Below are 20036 nucleotides of genomic sequence, written 5' to 3' on the forward strand. Positions count from 1 at the left end.
TCAATGTCGGGTACAGGTGCCTCCAGACGTCAGTGAGGGCAAAGGTTTCCGCCCACTGCCTGAGGTCCGGAGTGTCCGGAGCCGAGGATTGCAGCCGATCAAGTTCCACCAGTGGAACCATGTTAAAGTCCCCCAAGAGATATACCAAAGCGGTATCAAATTGCACCACTATTTGCATAATCTCATGAAGGACCATGCCAGATGCTGGCGGGGGAACATAAAGTCCAACTAGTACCACTTTTTTATCATATATATCAGCATGTATAACAACAAATTTCCCTTCTTTGTCGGTTCTAACCTCAATAAGCCTAAACGGTAGTGTCTTGTGGACCAGGACGCTGACCCCCCGGGCATAATTGGAAAAGGTGGAGTGGTAATTAAGGCCCACCCAGGCCTTCCTAAGGCATATCGTTTTGTTTTGCTTCAGATGTGTCTCTTGGAGGAGACAGATCTGCGGGTTGTGGGAGAGAAGGAAGCAAAATACCAGGGAGCGCTTAACAGCGGTATTGAGCCCCCGAACATTCCATGAAATTACCTTTAACTCAGCCATTAGAAGTGAAGTATAGGGGAATTGCAGTTAAATACCATGCCAAGCAGGTAGCGTCCCAGTCCAGCCACAACCACAGTATTCTGTACAGCATTATGCCCAGGGATCTGCTCACAAATGTGTCAACTCTAAAGCACCTGAAACAATAGAAAAAGGTTAACAAAAACAATCCCAACATAGCACCCCCCCACCCCCCCTGCAGCCCCCACCCCAACCTAGGAATGCATTGTTCCCCAAACATCAAGCTGTCTCCTCTCCTCATTCAGAAAACAACAAAGGAGGTATTGTTCTGTCTCCACACTCTGATGCTGTACAACAGCCCAGTTTGAATGATCTTAGGTCGGTGGCTGCAGATATTAAAAATACCCTGACAGCTGCTATTACAGGTCTGAGGATAGACATTCAGGCTATTACAGGCAGAGTAATGGCGGTTGAGAAGATAACAGCATCACACTCCACAGAGCTCCGTAAAAATCATTTCTTAATTGATATCCACACAAGACAACTTAGAGATATGAATCGGCATTTAGAAGATTTGGATAACCGCGGTAGACGCCACAGTCTTCGCTTACGAGGTCTGACTGAATCTGTGGATAGTGTGCTAAATAGACCAAAGGATACCCCAATCACCATGGAACGTATACATAGAGCCCTTAGACCTAAGGGAAAAGATTTAGACCCACCAAGAGATGTAATTTGCTGCATAGTAAATTACTAGCTTAAAGAGGAAATATTGAGAAGAGCACGTACGATGACACCACTATTATACCATGGTAAAGAATTCAGCATATTTCAAGATCTATCCAGCATTACTTTACAACGCAGGAGAGAATTAAAACCTTTGTTGGAAATATTGCGTACTAAAGGCATAATATATCGTTGGAAATTTCCTTTTGGTTTGGCAGCCTCAGTACATGGACGCTCTTCTCTTCTCAGAGTTCCTGAAGATCTTAATTATTTCTGTGACACATTGGATATCCCGCTCCCAGAGATACCAGATTGGTATGCAGAATTCCTTCACTAGCATCCTTACATCACCTCAGGAATGAATTGATGGAAACCCAGGAAGTCTGATACCGCAGACAACGCAGATCATCTCAGATCATCTCAGCAAGGACCACTATCTCCTTCAATCAACAACCCGATGAAAGCCAAGCGCACCCGTAAAGCCAGACAAGATAGCTGAAAGAAGGAGGCGTGTGGAGGCGCCAACTTGTTGGCGCCTCCACACCCCTCCTTTTTTCAACATTGATTATCAACAGAGGCAATGGACACCCTCTGAAGATGGCTGCCTCCTCATTCTAGAATTTACCTGCCTTATTTTAATGTGCTATTATAGCTACCATTGTACTATTTACCTTAGACATCACATGTTGCGGAGCGCCGGAAAATCCCCCCTTTTGTTTCTCTGCTGAGATAGATGAAAGACTGGTCCTCAAACTGTATTCTTAGAGGGATACTCTCATTCAGTCTAATTCTGTTTTCTTTATGGCTTCAATATTGATCCTATCTCTGTTCCTCCTTTTTCTTCAGTTTAATAGGTATAACTTCTTTGCTACACAATTTCTCCACAAATTCATCTTCACTATTAATCTAAAACACAGAGATTCTCTTTTTTCAAAGATGCTAAACTTGGTTTTGGTTTGGACTATCCTGTTTATTTGACTTATTAATTTTCTTATTTAATTGCAAGGATTCTCCTGATTTTTTATCTTAGCCCTAAGTCTTCTAACTACCGACTGGAGGGCTGAAAGCTTTGAGATTTACGTAAGAAATATTTTGGGATTAAATTGGTCAACTTTTAGTTATTTATTATTTCCTCAGTTAAAACTGTTACATAGAGATACATTGTTTAAAAGTAGGTCATCTCTTTGCTAAAAGAAAAGGAAAGAGAGAGCAAAGAAATACAATACAGAGAAAGGAAAAGAGGGAGCAGAAGGTAGTGACAAAAGTTAAAGGGAGAGATTGTTTTGATAATATCTCTTTCTCTACATTTAAGGGCCATTGTTTTTTTTTTCTCTTTACTAGCTTGTTGTTGTTTACATTTAATACAATATAGTCATATAACTTATTCTATGGTAATATATACCAATTCTTCGGATATAAATTACATACTATATATCTAGGATTCTAAATGATTCTAACAGTTATCCTTTCCATTTAGTTTAAGATATATTATCATATTGATTCTATTTCTATACTCCATGCCGTCCTCATAAAACTCATTTGATCAGATTCAAACAAACTTATAAACACCTTCTTCAGAATTATTATTATAAGAATATTCTCCCGAAGTCAGCGAGACTGACTTCTTATTGCAAAAGTTACACCACACTCCAGTGTTGACCTATCCTCCCACACCGTGGTTTCCTCTGATTTTTTGGGTTCTTCTGAACTACTTTTTTTTTTTTTTCCCCACATCTCTTTATACAAAAACCACTGACTCAATCCGGCTGCATATACATTTACGTATTTACTGCATTTGGACTAGCAAGCAGGTCTTGCAAGTCTCCGGAATATTTATTTATTCATTTATTTATTTATTAATCTATTTATTTGTTTATTTATTTATTTATTTATTTATTTATTTATTATCTAAAAACATGCCTACAAAAACTTCTGGGTCAAAACACACAATACCGCCTAATAAGGTTACATCTCCTCCTAAGGTTAACCATAATGCTACAGCCAAAATCATTTCTTTAAATGCTAAAGGTCTTAATGTTCCTGAAAAACGTTCGCAAATACTTCACTCTTTACATAAATGAAAAGCGGATATTGTGTTCATCCAAGAAACACATTTCAAGACCGATAATGTACCAAAATTTTCAAATCACCACTTTCCAACGGTAATACATGCCACCACTAAGGAATCTAAAACTAAAGGGGTTTCAATTCTTTTTTCAAAAAATTGCCCATTCCAAATGACAGACTCACAGATAGACGAAGATGGTCGTTTCCTATTTCTTAAAGGATCCTTGTTTAACAAACGCGTAACCCTGGCTAATATTTATGCCCCCAATGTTAAACAAGTTTCCTTTTTCACAAGTACAATGCAGGATCTCGCTTCTTTTCAAGAAGGAATGTTAATAGTAGGGGGAGATTTTAATGTCCCTTTAAATCCTATTCAAGATACCTCTTCAGGCTCATCTAAATTACCATTTAAGGCATTACGTAATATTAAGAAATCCCTCCAAGAACTCACCTTGCATGACTCCTGGCGTACTTTACATCCTACCACTAAAGATTATACTTTTTATTTTAATCCTCATGGAAGTTATTCCAGGATTGACTTTTTATTTATCACACAGAGAGATCTTCCCATGCTCCTTAAAGCAACTATAGAACCAATGTTTTTATCGGATCATCACCCTATCACCATGTTGATTGAATTTCAGATCACTCAATCTCGTTTACAAATATGGCGTCTTGATCCATCTCTACTTACGGATAATAAAATTGCGTCACACATTCAACTTAGGCTCTCTCAATTCTTCAATGAGAACGACTCTGCCGAAATTTCCCCAATGATAATATGGGAGCTCATAAATGCACTATTCGTGGTGAATTAATGGCGATAGCTTCCAAAAGACGACGTGAAAGACAAAAATTATTATCCAATCTAGCTGTCCGTATTCATGATTTAGAAAAATCTCACAAAAAAACACAAGCTATTTTGACACTCCAAGAACTCACTTTAGCTAGAACCGAAATGATGGAGGAACTTACTAAAATAACGAAACGTAAATATATACTTTATCAAAAACTATTTTATGAATTTGGTAACAAATTAGGTAAATTACTAGCTAGAGCACTTCGGGCAAAACAATCGACTACGATTATACATTCTATTAATTTCCCTGACGGAACCAAATTTTCTTCTAATGATCAAATAGCAGAACAATTTGTCAAATATTATACACAACTATACAATATTAAAAACACACCCACCCAACATAACACAGAAAACAGAATACATCTAATCAAAAACTTTCTTGCACAATATGGTCCTAAACCAATCTCACACACTGAAGCAATGAACTTGGAAAGACCATTGTCTAAAGATGAATTAGATATTGTAATCAAACAAATGAAACCTGGTAAGAGCCCAGGACCAGACGGCTTAACAGTAGGATACTATAAAGCGTTTACTAATGTATTGTATACACCCTTCTTGAATGGTTCTAATTACCTCTCTACAGATAAATCTCCTCCTAGAGATCTCTTTACTGCACATATAGCTGTCCTTCCAAAACCTGATAAAGACCAGACTCTAGTTTCCAACTACAGGCCGATTTCTTTATTAAATGTTGATCTAAAAATGTATGCGAAAATCCTAGCTAAGAGACTCTTGCCTCTTTTACCACACCTTGTTTCTTTGGATCAAGTGGGTTTTGTTCCCGGTAGAGAGGCAAGAGATAATACTCTGAAAGCTCTCAATATTCATAAATGGTTAACCTCAAAGAAGCAGGGTGGTTTCTTTCTCTCCTTGGACGCAGAGAAGGCAGTCGACAGGGTTGCATGGGATTATCTAACTGAAGTACTTAAACAGATAGGCATGTGGGATCGCATGTTACAATTCATACTTGCACTTTACTCAAGGCCTACGGCTAGGGTTAGAATTAACGGACACCTGTCGGATGCCTTCTCTGTGTCCAATTGGACACGTCAAGGTTGCCCTCTTTCCCCACTAATTTTTATCCTAACATTAGAACCTTGTCTTCAACGTTTGAGAGACAACCAAGATATCAAAGGTATATCCATAGATCATTCCACATACAAGCTAGCAGCATTTGCTGATGATATACTACTATTTTTACAAGATCCTCACTTTTCACTCCCCAATCTCCTTAAAGATCTATCTCTTTTTGAAAATCTATCTAATCTCAAAATTAATTTAGAAAAATCTGAAGCTCTTAATGTATCTTTACCACATGAGACTAAAACCCTATGCCAGACAAATTTTCCTTTCAAATGGAGCGCAAATTCCATTAAATATCTTGGAATACATATACCGACCAATCTTTATGATCTTTATAGTAAAAACTATGTACCAATTTTTAAAAAATATCCAGAAGGATCTTGAGGCTTGGTCCTCTGGTTTATTTTCTTGGTTTGGTAGATCCTCTATTATTAAAATGAACATCTTACCAAAAATTCTTTATTTGCTTCAAACGATTCCAATAAAATTACCACAATCATTTTTCACATCTTTCCGTAAAGCTTGTTCTAAATTTATCTGGAGTGGAAAAAGAGCTAGATTAAGCTTTGACAGATTATCCTTACCTAAATTGAAAGGTGGATTGGGATTGCCGGACATTCGAAAATACTATCTGGCATGTCAATTGGCCAGAGTAGTAGATTGGAATGTACATACTACCACCAAAGCTTGGATTTCTATTGAACAGGCCTTCTCAAATTTTCCACTCCAAAATATAGCCTGGGTACCTACTAGAAATATTCCTAAACAATGTAAACAACATCCACTAATTAGCAATACATTGCATGTTTTTACCAGTACTTGTCGTCAATACTATATCTCTTCAATCCCAAGTCCACTCACATTGATTAGACATAATCCTGAATTTTCTCCAGACTTTGTTAGATCCTTTTTATCAGAATTAGGACCTAATGACAATCCAAAAGCAGAAGACTTCTTTGACCAAAACACTCTCCTTCCTTTATCTACATTGAATACTCGAAGGACAGATAGTCAGATTTCTTTATGGTCATATATGCAACTCAAAAATTATCTAACCACCCCACAATCACGATCAGCCTTCTCAAGGGAACGAACACATTTCGAATCCATTTGTTCTCAATTAGAACCACAACGTCATCTCATATCAACTATCTACTCCATTCTTTTTGATGACCAAAAGCCTAAATCGAATCTTGCAAGTTCAAAATGGGAAAGAGATCTTTCTATCAACCTTTCTGACAGAGAATGGGGAAAAATATACACAATAATACATAAAGGTTCAATTAATGTGAATGTACAAGAGAACGGTTTTAAATTGTTTTCCAGATGGTATAACACTCCACTCAAATTAAACAAAATTAATCCAAGTACCCCATCCATCTGCTGGAGATGTAATCAGGAGGATGGTTCACTTCTTCACACTTGGTGGGAATGTCCCTCGATTATGAAATTCTGGACTGATGTATTCCAATATATCACCCAAATTACAACTATACGCTTAGAATTCTCCCCAGCCCAAGCCTTACTTCATCATTCTAATTTACCGATGAAAATTTACCACAGATCATTAGTTCAACATCTCATTAATGCTGCAAAACTTTGTATTCCGGCCCTCTGGAAATCTCCCAATCCACCCACAATTACAAATTGGATTGCCAGAGTAAACAAAATAGCTTTAATGGAAGAACTCATACACCAAGCTCATGACTCCTCTACAAAATTTAGAAACACATGGGCTTGCTGGCAACAATTTCAAACAACTTCTGAATATACCCGACTTCTTTATTAAATATTACACAGGTCATACTCCGATTTATAGAGAAAATTAACCTTATTTGTTTTCCGCTCTATTATTAATCACAAATGTATTAATGTATTGGAATCATTCTAAATTTATTATAGATTAGATCTGTTTTTTCATGTGGAAGGCTAAGCTTTCATTATAATTTAAAATACCATGTCTTTATGGTTATTATCTATTGTTCTCTATTTTATCTTACTACTTTTATCTAATATCTTATTTTTATTTATTTATTTATTTATTTTATATGATTCTACTTACTAGTTATTGCTTTATACATTTGCTATCCATGTACTGTAACTTGATGTAATTTCACTTAATAAGCTTGTATTCTGATATACATCCTTCAATAAACTTTTTCTTGGAAAAAAAATATTGCTGCAGTGAGTCAGTGTGGTATGAAATATCCTTCCATCTCATAAATTCCATCCTCTCAGGAACCTTTTGTAGCAGGCAAAGGTTTATCCCACAGTAGATTCAAAAAGTGGCAGGCTTGGAAGTAGGCATCACCTGGCATAGCCAGGAGCACAGTACTTGCATTGTAATCCAACAGGGATTTACAGAAGGCACAACAGGTGCAAAGTTATTCATTTGTCAAGATTAATCAACCAGCGGTCAATACTCAGAGCAGGTCTGTATTAGATCATTCTACAGCGTTCAGCGGTTGGGGGCCAGTGATTCCAGCCATGCATTAGCATCCCTGGGGGATGTAAAAAATTTGACAGTTTCCCTGTCCTGAACCCTTAACCGTGCTGGGAATAGAACACTGTACCGAATGCCCTTAAGACGCATGGCTGCCTTCACCTGGTCAAACGATCGTCTGAGTTTTTGAGTCTCAACAGAGTAGTCAGGGAAGATAAGTAGCTTGATATTTTGATGATGCAGCTCTCCCTGCACTCTGGCAGACCTAAGCACTTCATCCCTGTCGCGGAAGTTCAGGAACTTTAGAATAAAAGTGCGCGGCGGCGCTCCAGGGGGGCCCGGCTTAGGGGGGATCCGGTGAGCCCGCTCCACCGCATAAAATGGTGAAAATTGAGCCCCAGGAAGGAGGGAACGTAGTAGGCCCTTAATAAATTCTGTAGGACGTTTCCCCTCAGCTCCCTCCTCCAAACCTACAATGCGGAGATTGTTTCTCCTATTACGGTTTTCCGCATCTTCGGATTTGTATTCAAGTGCTCTAATTTTGGTTTGCAGGGACCGGAGATCAGCACCACGAGTCTCTACAGTGTCCTCCATGTGCCCCAGACGCTGTTCAACAGCAGTCAGTCGGCCACGTATTTTGTCCATGTCCAGCCTTATTAGACCAACATCTAATTGTACAGCATCTACCTTGGATGTAAGGATGGTGAGGGAGGCTTGGCAGTTTCCTATAGCAGCCAGTATATCAGCCAGGCCTGGCTGTGCAGTGGAGGGCTGCTCAGGCTGCTCTGTCTGGGACGCCATGTTACTGAGAGCGCGCCTCCCGGGCCCCACACGGCCTGCACAGGCCTTCTCTGTCTCCACCGGCTCGAGGGGGAATTTAAGCTTCTTACCCCTTCCGCTTGTAGGCCGGGATGATCGGCGGTGCATGTGGATGAGTTTCGCTGGCTCAGGGATCTGCTGATGCTGCTTTAAAGGCTGAGATAGTCCCGGATTGCAGCGGAGCTCTCAGACATGCGTCCACTCACAGCGCCATCTTGGCCATGCCCCTTCCCTGTACAATATTAGTCCATCCACACAAATATATATGTATATATTATCACTCCTTATAAAATATATATATGGTACAATATTATTACCCCTTCCATATATATATATATATATATATATATATATATATATATAGATAAAATATCTATATATATAAAAAATATCTATATGTGTGTATATATATATATATAAAATAAATAAATAAAATATAAATATATATATAAACTATACACATGTCATCATTATTATCCCTTCATATTAATGTGTCTAATTTATTCTTACCCCTCCTACGTCTTCATTATTATCCCCTCCTATTATTTAATATTATTTATTGAACACTGGAAATTCTCCCCACAGTCCCTATTATTACTATTATTATTATTATTATTATTCCTACCACCTATTATATATCTATCAGTATACACATCATTATTATCATCTCTTCCTATTATTTTATCTAATTTTTTATTGCCCCTCCTATTATTTTATTTATTATTACACCTCCTATTATTTTATATTCATTGTTAATCCTTCTATTATTTTATATTATTGTTACACCTCCTATTCATTTTATCTAATTTATTATTACCCCCTCCCAGTGGCAGATGGTACTGAAAATTTTTTTTTTGGGGGGGGGGGCAAACAAACTGAAAAAATCTGAAAAAAAATCTTTAAACGCAGCCACTGTGCACATCTGTTTCTCTGACTGCTCTGCTCTTTGTATCGATCATCCTCACTCTTCTTTCTTACCCCAGACCCTTTCTGTCCAGAGGAAGCGAATTTTGATAGCAAGCTGACTATTGCTATCGAATCTGGTTCCCCCTCCCAATATAGCTTCCACAGCATTTCAAGGGTTAAAAACACTTGTATATGGCTTTTCTGATTGCTCTACTCTTTCTATAAATCATCCTCACTCTTCTTTCTTACCCCAGACCCTTTCTGTCCAGGGGAAGCGGATTTTGATAGCAAGCTGACTATTGCTATTGAATCTGGTACCCCCTCCCAGTATAGCTTCCACAGCATTTCAAGGGTTAAAAACACTTGTATATGGCTTTTCTGATTGCTCTACTCTTTCTATAAATCATCTTCACTCTTCTTTCTTACCCCAGACCCTTTCTGTCCAGGGGAAGCGGATTTTGATAGCAAGCTGACTATTGCTATCGAATCTGGTACCCCCTCCCAGTATAGCCTCCACAGCATTTCAAGGTTTAAAAACACTTGTATATGGCTTTTCTGACTGCTCTACTCTTTCTATAAATCATCCTCACTCTTCTTTCTTACCCCAGACCCTTTCTGTCCAGGGGAAGCCGATTTTGATAGCAAGCTGACTATTGCTATTGAATCTGGTCCCCCCTCCCAATATAGCTTCCACAGCATTTCAAGGGTTAAAAACACTTGTATATGGCTTCTCTCACTGCTCTACTCTTTGTATCAATCATCCTCATTCTTTCTTCTTACCCCAGACCCTTTCTGTCCAGGGGGAACGGATTCTGGTAGCAAGCTGACTGTGTGTTAAATTTGGTGTTATCGCTCTTACTTTCTCATTCTGGTCACTTGAAGTTCAACATGGCACCTGATGGGAAAGAACTCTCTGAGGATCTGAAAAAAAGAATTGATGCTCTACATAAAGATGGCCTAGGCTATAAGAAGATTGCCAAGACCCTGAAACTGAGCTGCAGCACAGTGGCCAAGACCATACAGCGGTATAAAAGGACAGGTTCCACTCAGAACAGGCCTCGCCATGGTCAACCAAAGAAGTTGAGTGCTTAGCATCATATCCAGAGGTTGTCTTTTGGAAATAGATGTATAGGTGCTGCCAGCATTGCTGCAGAGGTTAAAGGGGTCAGCCTGTAAGTGCTCGGACCATATGTCGCACACTTCATCAAATTGGTCTGCATGGCTGTCATCCCAGAAGGAAGCCTCTTCTAAAGATGATGCACAAGAAAGCCCACAAACAGTTTGCTGAAGACTAGCAGACTAAGGACATGGATTACTGGAACCATGTCCGCTGGTCTGATGAGTCCAAGATAAACGTATTTGGTTCAGATGGTGACAAGTGTGTGTGGAGGCAACCAGGTGAGGAGTACAAAGACAAGTGTGTCTTGCCTACAGTCAAGCATGGTGGTGGGAGTGTCATGGTCTGGGGCTGCATGAGTGCTGCCGATGTGCTAAAAAAAAACCTTGACTCGTGCAGAAGTTCGACCGCATCACTTCCGGTGCGGCTACATCACAAAACAGCTGATCGTGGGGCTCCACTGCACATGCGCTGCTTCACCATGCCTATACCGCGCATGCGCAGACGCTCATTTTAATTGAGAAAAATTATAGACTCGAGTGGGTAGGCGGAGGCGGTGCGAGTTGCTTAATTACATCATCGGCAGCACCGCCTCCAGCCCCGCCCCTAGCCTGCTCTGGAGAAGGGGGGCGGGCCCCCTTGCAACTTAGCACTGTGTATATCAATGGGACCAAGGTCAAGGGAAAATATCGAGCTGCACCGCCTCCAGCTCTGCCCTCACCCCTAGCCTGCTCTGCTGAAGGGGGGCGTGCCCAATGCATAATAGCACTGTGTATAACAATGGCAGGTCCAGGAAAAATATAGAGCTGTGCCTGTGGGAGGGGCCAAGCCTTTACATAGAAGACATTCCTCATCAATATGAGCATCCACACTGCATGATGTACATAATGTGAAGGGCTGTTCAATCTGTTCAGGAACGAAAACAGCAGCCTGACACATGGAGCCTCCGCTTACACTAATCTGTCTGTGCACAGCCCTTCAAAATACATAAAAGGGAGGTCAAGGAAAATTATAGAGCAGTGTCTGTGACAGTGGCGGTTGGTGCTCAAAAATTTTGGGGGGGCGCAAACAAACTGAAAAATACTGAAACCACCCCAGCCCCCCCCCCCAATCAATTGCAACCTGTCAAATGCAGCAATTTGTGCCTGTCAAATGCAGCCACTGTGCCAGTCAAATGCAGCCACTTGTGCCCGTCATACGCAGCCACTTGTGCCCCTCATACGCAGCCACTTGTGCCCCTCATACGCAGCCACTTGTGCCCCTCATACGCAGCCACTTCTGCCATTCAAATGGAGCCACTTGTGCCCATCATATGCAGCCACTTGTGCCCATCATATGCAGCCACTTGTGCCCAGTATATGCAGCCACTTGTGCCCATCAAATGCAGCCAGGCGTGTCCCCCAACTCGGCTGTTACTTCACTAACCCCCCCGCGCGGCTGGTCTAGTGGCACTTACTGAGTGACGGGCTTCCTCCTCTTCTGTAGCGGCGGCTGTGGCCCCTGTGTCCGCTCGGCTCCTCAGGCTTCTATAGTATGTGTCTTTAGTATACCTGTAAAGGAGGGCATGTTACCCATAATTAGAACAGTCTGACAACAAAATGACATTTCTAAAGGAAAAAAAGTCATGTAAAATCATTATAGCTGGCGCTAGCGATAGTAAATTGTCGGTCCGGCAATACACATAAAAGTTCATTGATAAAAACGGCATGGAGTTTCCCCACAGGGGAACCCCGAACCAAAATTTAAAAAAAAACCTGCGTAGGGGTCCCCCTAAATTCCATACCAGGCCCTTCAGGTCTGGTATGGATATTAAGGGGAACCCCGCGCCAAAATTAAAAAAAAATGGCGTGGGGTCCCCACATAAATCCATACAAGACCCTTATACGAGCACGCAACCTGGCAGGCCGCAGGAAAAGAGGGGGGAACGAGAGAGCGCCCCCCCTCCTTAACTATACCAGGCCACATGCCCTCAACATTGGGAGGGTGCTTTGGGGAGAAGGACCTCATCCCCACAAGCCTTGCCCGGTGGTTGTGGGGGTCTGCGGGTGGGGGCCTTAGCGGAATCTGGAAGCCCACTTTAACAAGGGGACCCCCAGATCCCGCCCCCCCCGTGTGAATTGGTAATGGGGTAAAAATGTACCACTACCATTTCACAAAAAATGTGTCAAAAAGGTTAAAAAACACAAGAGACGGTTTTTGAGAAGTCCTTTTTTAGTTTCTTCTTCTTTCCGCTTCTTCTTCCATCTTCTTTCTTCTGGTTTTCCTTCGGTGTTCTTTTTCTTCTTCCTCCATCTTATTCTTCTCCATCTTCTTCTTCTCCATCTTCTTCTTCCTCCGCTCTTCTCGTCCTGCATCTTCCTGCGGCTTCTTCTCCGCTCCGTCCGCATGATCCGCCTCAGTGGGAGTCTTCCACCGTGTGACGCTTCGGTTCTTCTGACACTTCTTACATAACGGAGGGCGGGGCCACCCAGTGATGCACGGGGACTTCCTGGGACTTTCCTATGGCTTTCCACGCCCCGCCCTCCGTTATATAAGAAGTGTCAGAAGAACCGAAGCGTCACACAGCGGAAGACTCCCACTGAGGCGGATCGTGCAGACGGAGCGGAGAAGAAGCCGGAGGAAGATGCGGGACGAGAAGAGCGGAGGAAGAAGAAGATGGAGAAGAAGAAGATGGAGGAAGTAGAAGAACACCGAAGGAAGACCAGAAGAAAGAAGATGGAAGAAGAAGTGGAAAGAAGAAGAAATTAATAATGGACTTGTCAAAAACTGTTTTGTGTTTTTTAACCTTTTTGACACTTTTTTTGTGAAATGGTAGGGGTTCACACAGGGGGGGCGGGATCTGGGGGTCCCCTTGTTAAAGGGGGCTTCCAGATTCTGATAAGCCCCCCGCCCGCAGACCCCCAAAACCACCGGGCAAGGGTTGTGGGGATGAGGCCCTTCTCCCCATCAACATGGGGACAAGGTGCTTTGGGGGGCTACCCCAAAGCACCCTCTCAATGTTGAGGGCATGTGGCCTGGTATGGTTCAGGAGGGGGGGCACTCTCTCGTCCCCCCCTCTTTTCCTGCGGCCTGCCAGGTTGCGTGCTCGGATAAGGGTCTGGAATGGATTTTTTTTTTTTTTAATTTTGTTTCGGGGTTCACCTGTGGGGAAATTCCATGCCGTTTTTAGCAATGAACTTTTATGTGTATTGCTGGACAATTCATTATAGCTGGCGCTAGCGATAGTAGTTTTACATGACTTTTTTTCCTTTAGAAATGTCATTTTGCTGTCAGACTGTTCTAAACACAGGAAACATGTGCCACTTTACAGGCATACTATAGACACCCCCCAGGTACGAAATTTAAAGTAATATTACACTTTTATTGTTTCACTTTAAGCATTATTAAAATCACTGCTCCTGAAAAAATGTCAGTTTTTAAAACTTCTTTTTGCATTGATACATGTCCCCTGGGGCAGGACCCAGGTCCCCAAACACTTTTTATGACAATAACTCACATATAAGCCTTTAAAATGAGCACTTTTGATTATTCATGTTCGTGTCCCATAGACTTTAACGGTGTTCGCACTAATTTTTTGCCTGTTCGCATGTTCTGGATGCGAACCAAACCGGGGGGTGTTCGGCTCATCCCTAGCCATGAGGTGCCATGTTGAACTTCCAGTGACCAGAATGAGAAAGTAAGAGCGATAACACCAAATTTAACACACAGTCAGCTTGCTACCAGAATCTGTTTCACCTGGACAGAAAGGGTCTGGGGTAAGAAAGAAGAGTGAGGATGATTGATACAAAGAGTAGAGCAGTCAGAGAAGCCATATACAAGTGTTTTTAACCCTTGAAATGCTGTGGAAGCTATATTGGGAGGGGGAACCAGATTCAATAGCAATAGTCAGCTTGCTATCAAAATCCGCTCCCCCTGGACATAAAGGGTCTGGGGTAAGAAAGAAGAGTGAGGGTGATCGATACAAAGAGTAGAGCAGTCAGAGAAACAGATGTGCACAGTGGCTGCGTTTAAAGATTTTTTTTTCAGATTTTTTCAGTTTGTTTGCGCCCCCCCTCCCGAAAAAAAAAAAATTTCAGCACCATCTGCCACCGGGAGGGGGTAATAATAAATTAGATAAAATGAATAGGAGGTGTAACAATAATATAAAATAATAGAAGGATTAACAATGAATATAAAATAATAGGAGGTGTAATAATAAATAAAATAATAGCAGGGGCAATAAAAAATTAGATAAAATAATAGGAAGAGATGATAATGATGACGTGTATACTGATAGATATATAATAGGTGGTAGGAATAATAATAATAATAATAATAATAGGGACTGTGGGGAGAATTTCCAGTGTTCAATAAATAATATTAAATAATAGGAGGGGATAATAATGATGACGTGTTTATAGTTTATATATATGTATATAAATATATATATATATGTATATATATATATATATATATATATATATATATAAAATCTATATGTGTGTGTGTATATATATGTGTGTGTATATATATATATATATATATATATATACACACACATATAGATATTTTTTATATATATAGATATTTTATCTATCTATCTATATATATACATCTATATATATATATATATATATATATATATATATATATATATATATATATATATATATATATATGGAAGGAGTAATAATATTGTACCATATATATATATTATAAGGAGTGATAATATATACATATATATTTGTGTGGATGGACTAATATTGTACAGGGGACGCGCACTGGGGCGGGGACGGTAGAAGGATGATTAGCATTCGGGGGAGAGTAGGGGGAGAGGCAGTGCAGAGGGCGAGAGACACGGGGAAACCATTCTCGGCAAAACACCGGTGTGCTGTTATAATCTCCCACTACTGCTTGGCATTGTACTCAGCGCCACCATCCGTTAAGGGAGGAGTCAGTGTCAAAGAGGTTCTGAAAGCGATAGCTGATCAGTGCGCCGTCCAAGTCTCGGTTTTAGCGGGCAGTACAGAGCGGGCGATTCAAACTCTCTCCGATCTGTGCGGATCTCTGTGCAGATGATTCGATCATTCATATGGTGCCATGTGGGGATCCTCGTGCTGCTCTCCTATCTCACCATCTGTACAGTCCATGCAGGTAAGTGCTCTGCTTTATATGCAGTATATTATGTTTGTTTTATATGGTCACTATAACAATCATAAAATCTTTTATCCCATTCACTATTACTGCAACCGGAGAGAGGATATCCTCCTCTCCTCCCTCCTATTATTATATAGTGTTCGTAGCTACATTTTACTGTAAATAGTAGGATGGTATATTCTATATAATCTATGATGCATTCTATATGGTAAATTCTGTATGGTAGGATGATATATTCCATATAAGCTACTATATATGGTGTATGTATATGTTACATTCTATATTGTAGGATGGTACATTCTCTATCATCTATGATGCATTCTATATGGTACATTCTATATGGTTGGATTGTACATTGTATATGGTAGGATGCTACATTCTATATAGTAGGATGGTATATTCCATATAATCTTTGATGCATTCTATATGGTATATGTATATGGTACATTCTGTATGGTTGGATTGTCCCTACATTTTATATGGTAGGATGGAACATTCCATATAACCAATGATGCATTCTATATTGTAGATGGTACATTCTATATGGTACAGTCTATAATAATCTATGATTCATTCTGTATGGTATATGTAGTGTATGTATATGGTATATGTATATGGTAGGATGGTATATGTATATGGTACATTCCATATCGTACATTCCATATCAGCGATGGCGAACCTTTTTGAGGTCGAGTGCCCATACTGCAACACAAAGGCAATGTATTTATTTCAAAGTGCCAGCACTGCAATTAACCTGAATACTGAGGTTTTAGTTTAGAAAAACAATTCATATAGTTGTCCAAACTAATTAACCTCTTTTGTCAAAGGTCCCTTTCACACATGCAGACCGTATGTCCGTATTTCATCCATCCATTTTCGGATGAAATACGGACATACATGCATCCCTTTAGGGTAGCGGGTGTCAGCAGATGAACATCCACTGACACCCGATATCATCCATCCCCACTATGGTCCGATTCTGCAGATGGAGGAAAATCCTATTTTTCTTTCCATCTGCAGAGCAGATCGGATGAACACGGACAGGCGGTCCATGTTCATCCGATCCCCCATAGGGGAGAGCGGAGATCTGGCAGGGCATCGCCCTGTCATCCGCCGGCTCAGCGGGGATCAACAGAGAAATCCCCGCTGAGCAAGCGGATGTTCACGGGGTGGATCATCACGGATCCCTCCCGTGTGAAAGGACCCTTAAAAGAAAAACACAATAAGGGAGCTTTCAATCATACAGTATTTTATTGAAAAAAAAAAAACATCAGGCATGGTACAAGGGACGGTCAGAGACTGCAGACATGATACAGAAGATGGTCAGAGACTGCAGACATGATACAGAAAATGGTCAGAGACTACAGATTCATCCATAGCAACACATGCTGTACCCTCCCCCCCTTACCATTGTGTAAAGCTCTGATGCCGCTCCGTGTACATATACGTCCTCCCTCCTCACAGGTGTTGCGCTCTGCTCACTCTCCCGGTCAGGTGATGCACTCGGTCCCGCTCAGATTGCCATGTTACCTGAGCAGAGGTCTATTTTGGTGCGGGTCTCAGTATACATGCAGCCTGGCGGCCTTGGCTCATCTCGTCCACACCCACCCTGACCACGTCACCCCTGGCACTGGCACTGGCGATGGTCAGTCAGTGTGCGCTCTTCTTCCAAGTATTGCTCACGTGCCCACTGAGATGGCTCTGCGTGCCAGCTGTGGCACGTGTGCCAAAGGTTTGGCATCACTGTTCTGTATGGTATATGTACATAGTACATTCTATATGATAGGATAATACATTCTGTTTGGTAGGATGGTATATTCCATATAAGCTATGATGCATTCTATATGGTATATGGTACATTCTGTATGGTAGGATAATACATTCTATATGGTACATTCTATATCCGAGGATGGTATATTCCATATAATCTATGATGCATTCTATATGGTACATTGTATATGGTAGGTTGGTATATTTCAATATGGTAGGATGGTATATGGTATATTCTATATGGTAGGATGGTATATGGTACATTTTATATGGTAGGATGGTGTATTGTACATGGTACATTCTATATGTTAGAATGGTATATATATATGGTAGGATGGTATATGGTACATTCTATATGTTAGAATGGTATATATATATGGTAGGATGGTATATGGTACATTCTATATGTTAGAATGGTATATGTATATGGTGCATTCTAAATAATTGATGTCTAAGGCCTCATGCACACGAGGTGTCAGTGCAAACTCTGCTGAACACATGTTTTTAACAGCTGGAACCGGCGTTTAGAAACGCCCATTTTGCCGCGTTTGCATGCCGCGTTTAGCCTGTTTTACCGCGTTTACGTCTAGAAGAGTGTCTGCAGAGCAGAGAATGACATTTTCCGACCCGACTTTGGGGCCCGTATCTCGGGGCCACTTGGTGCTAGGAACCCCAACTTTGGTGTGCAAACACAGTGGAACTAGTACTACAACATATCCAAAGCTGGGGTTCCTAGCTCCAAGTGGTCCAGAGATACGGGGCCCCAAATTCGGGTCTTAAAATGTCAAGCACATCTGCAGCAGAGAATGACATTTTCTGTCCTGAATTTGGGGCCCCATATCTCGGGGCCACTTGGTGCTAGGAACCCCAAATTTGGTGTGTAAACACAGTGGAATTAGCACTACAAATTTGGGTTTCTAGCACCAAGTGGCCCAGAGATATGGGGCCCCAAAGTCGGGTCACAAAATGTCATTCTCTGCTGCAGAAAAGTGCTTGACATTTTGTGACCCAACTTTGGGGCCCCGTATTTCGGGACCACTTGGTGCTAGGAACCCCAAATTTGGATATGTTGTAGTAATTCCACTGTGTTTGCACACCAAATTTGGGGTTCCTAGCACCAAGTGGCCCCGAGATATGGGACCCCAAAATCGGGTCGCAAAATGTACACAGTCTTGTTTTTAGGCAGTTGTGTTTAACCTCGTTTTTTCCAGAAGCAAAAAAATGGGTTCAGATGCAAAAGTTATCCACGTTTCAGATGGCAAATGCGGCTAAATGCCAGTACCCGCGTTTAGCGTTTATAAGTGTTTTTAAAGTAACCCTATTTTTTGGACCAGAAAACACAGAAATATGATGGTAAACTGCAGCAGAGAATGACATTTTGCGACCCGAATTTGGGGCTAGGAATTTGGCCTGCAAACAGTGGAACTAGCACTACAACATATCCAAAGTTGGGGTTCCTAGCACCAAGTGGCCCCGAGATACGGGCCCCAAAGTCGGGTCGCAAAATGTCATTCTCTGCTCTGCAATATGTTCAATATGGGATCCATTTCCAAAAAAAAAACCACAGAAAGAGAGGCAAATGCAAGTATACAACTACTCTCTCTGCTGCTGCTCACTCTGATCAAAATGGCAGAAATAGTTCAAATTTATCATGCTTTCTGAGCTTGGGGAGGGTCTTTGTTATCTTAACTTAACGCTTCTAGACGCAAACGCGGCAAAACAGGCGTTTCAGCTTTTAAAAATGTGTTCAGCAGAGTTTGCACCGGCGTCTCGTGTGCATGAGGCCTAAAACAGGATACACAGCTTTTTTTTTTTTTTTTCGTTCAGTTGGCAGATTCCTCCATCCACAGGTGTGGGCACTGTATGCTGACAGCAGGACTCTCTGTTATCAGAATACACTGATCAGTGCTGAAGCTGATTGGCTGCAAGCCACTGATTGAATAAGGTCTTTCCAGATTGTCCGATGGGCTTCTGTTGCACAGGGAGGGCTACACACAGATCGAAATTTGGCTTAAAGGATAAGTTCACCTTTACAAAAAATAAAATTAAAACGTGCAAATTTTTTTGTAGGTAAAAAAAATATGGATCAGAGCTGCACGATTAAGCGGCTGGTAATGTTTATCAACAACATTGCAAAAAGAAAGATTGTATCTTCTCATCTGTCCTTCTGTTTATTCATTTAGAGCCCTTTCACACTGGGGCGGTTTGCAGGCGCTATTGCGCTAATAATAGCGCCTGCAAACCGACCCGAAAGTCCCGCTGCTTTGTATCCAGTGTGAAAGCCCCGAGGGCTTTCTCATTGGAGCGGTGCACTGGCAGGACAGGAAAAAAAGTCCTGCAAGCAGCATCTTCGGAGTGTATACCGCTCCTTCACCGCTCTTGCCCATTGAAATCAATGGGACAGCGCGGCTATACCGCCTGCAAAGCGCCTCTGCAGAGGCGCTTTGCGGTGGTTTTTAACCCATTCTCAGCCGCTAGCGGGGGTAAAACCGCCCCGCTAGCGGCCGAATACTGCTGGTAAAACGCCGCTAATAATAGCGGCATTTTACTGCCGCCCCCGCCCCAGTGTGAAAGGGCCCTTACAGATGAAAGGGAT

At 41.4% G+C, this 20036-nt stretch overlaps 1 pseudogene; it reads left to right on the forward strand.

Annotated features, from left to right (window-relative positions):
• The first annotated feature begins 15358 nt into the window (after nt 1-15358).
• The window catches only part of LOC141107504 (major histocompatibility complex class I-related gene protein-like), a 34233-nt pseudogene continuing 29555 nt past the window's right edge, over nt 15359-20036 (forward strand).

The sequence above is a fragment of the Aquarana catesbeiana genome, linkage group LG09 (genome assembly GCF_042186555.1).
Source record: "Aquarana catesbeiana isolate 2022-GZ linkage group LG09, ASM4218655v1, whole genome shotgun sequence".
Lineage (NCBI taxonomy): Eukaryota > Metazoa > Chordata > Amphibia > Anura > Ranidae > Aquarana > Aquarana catesbeiana.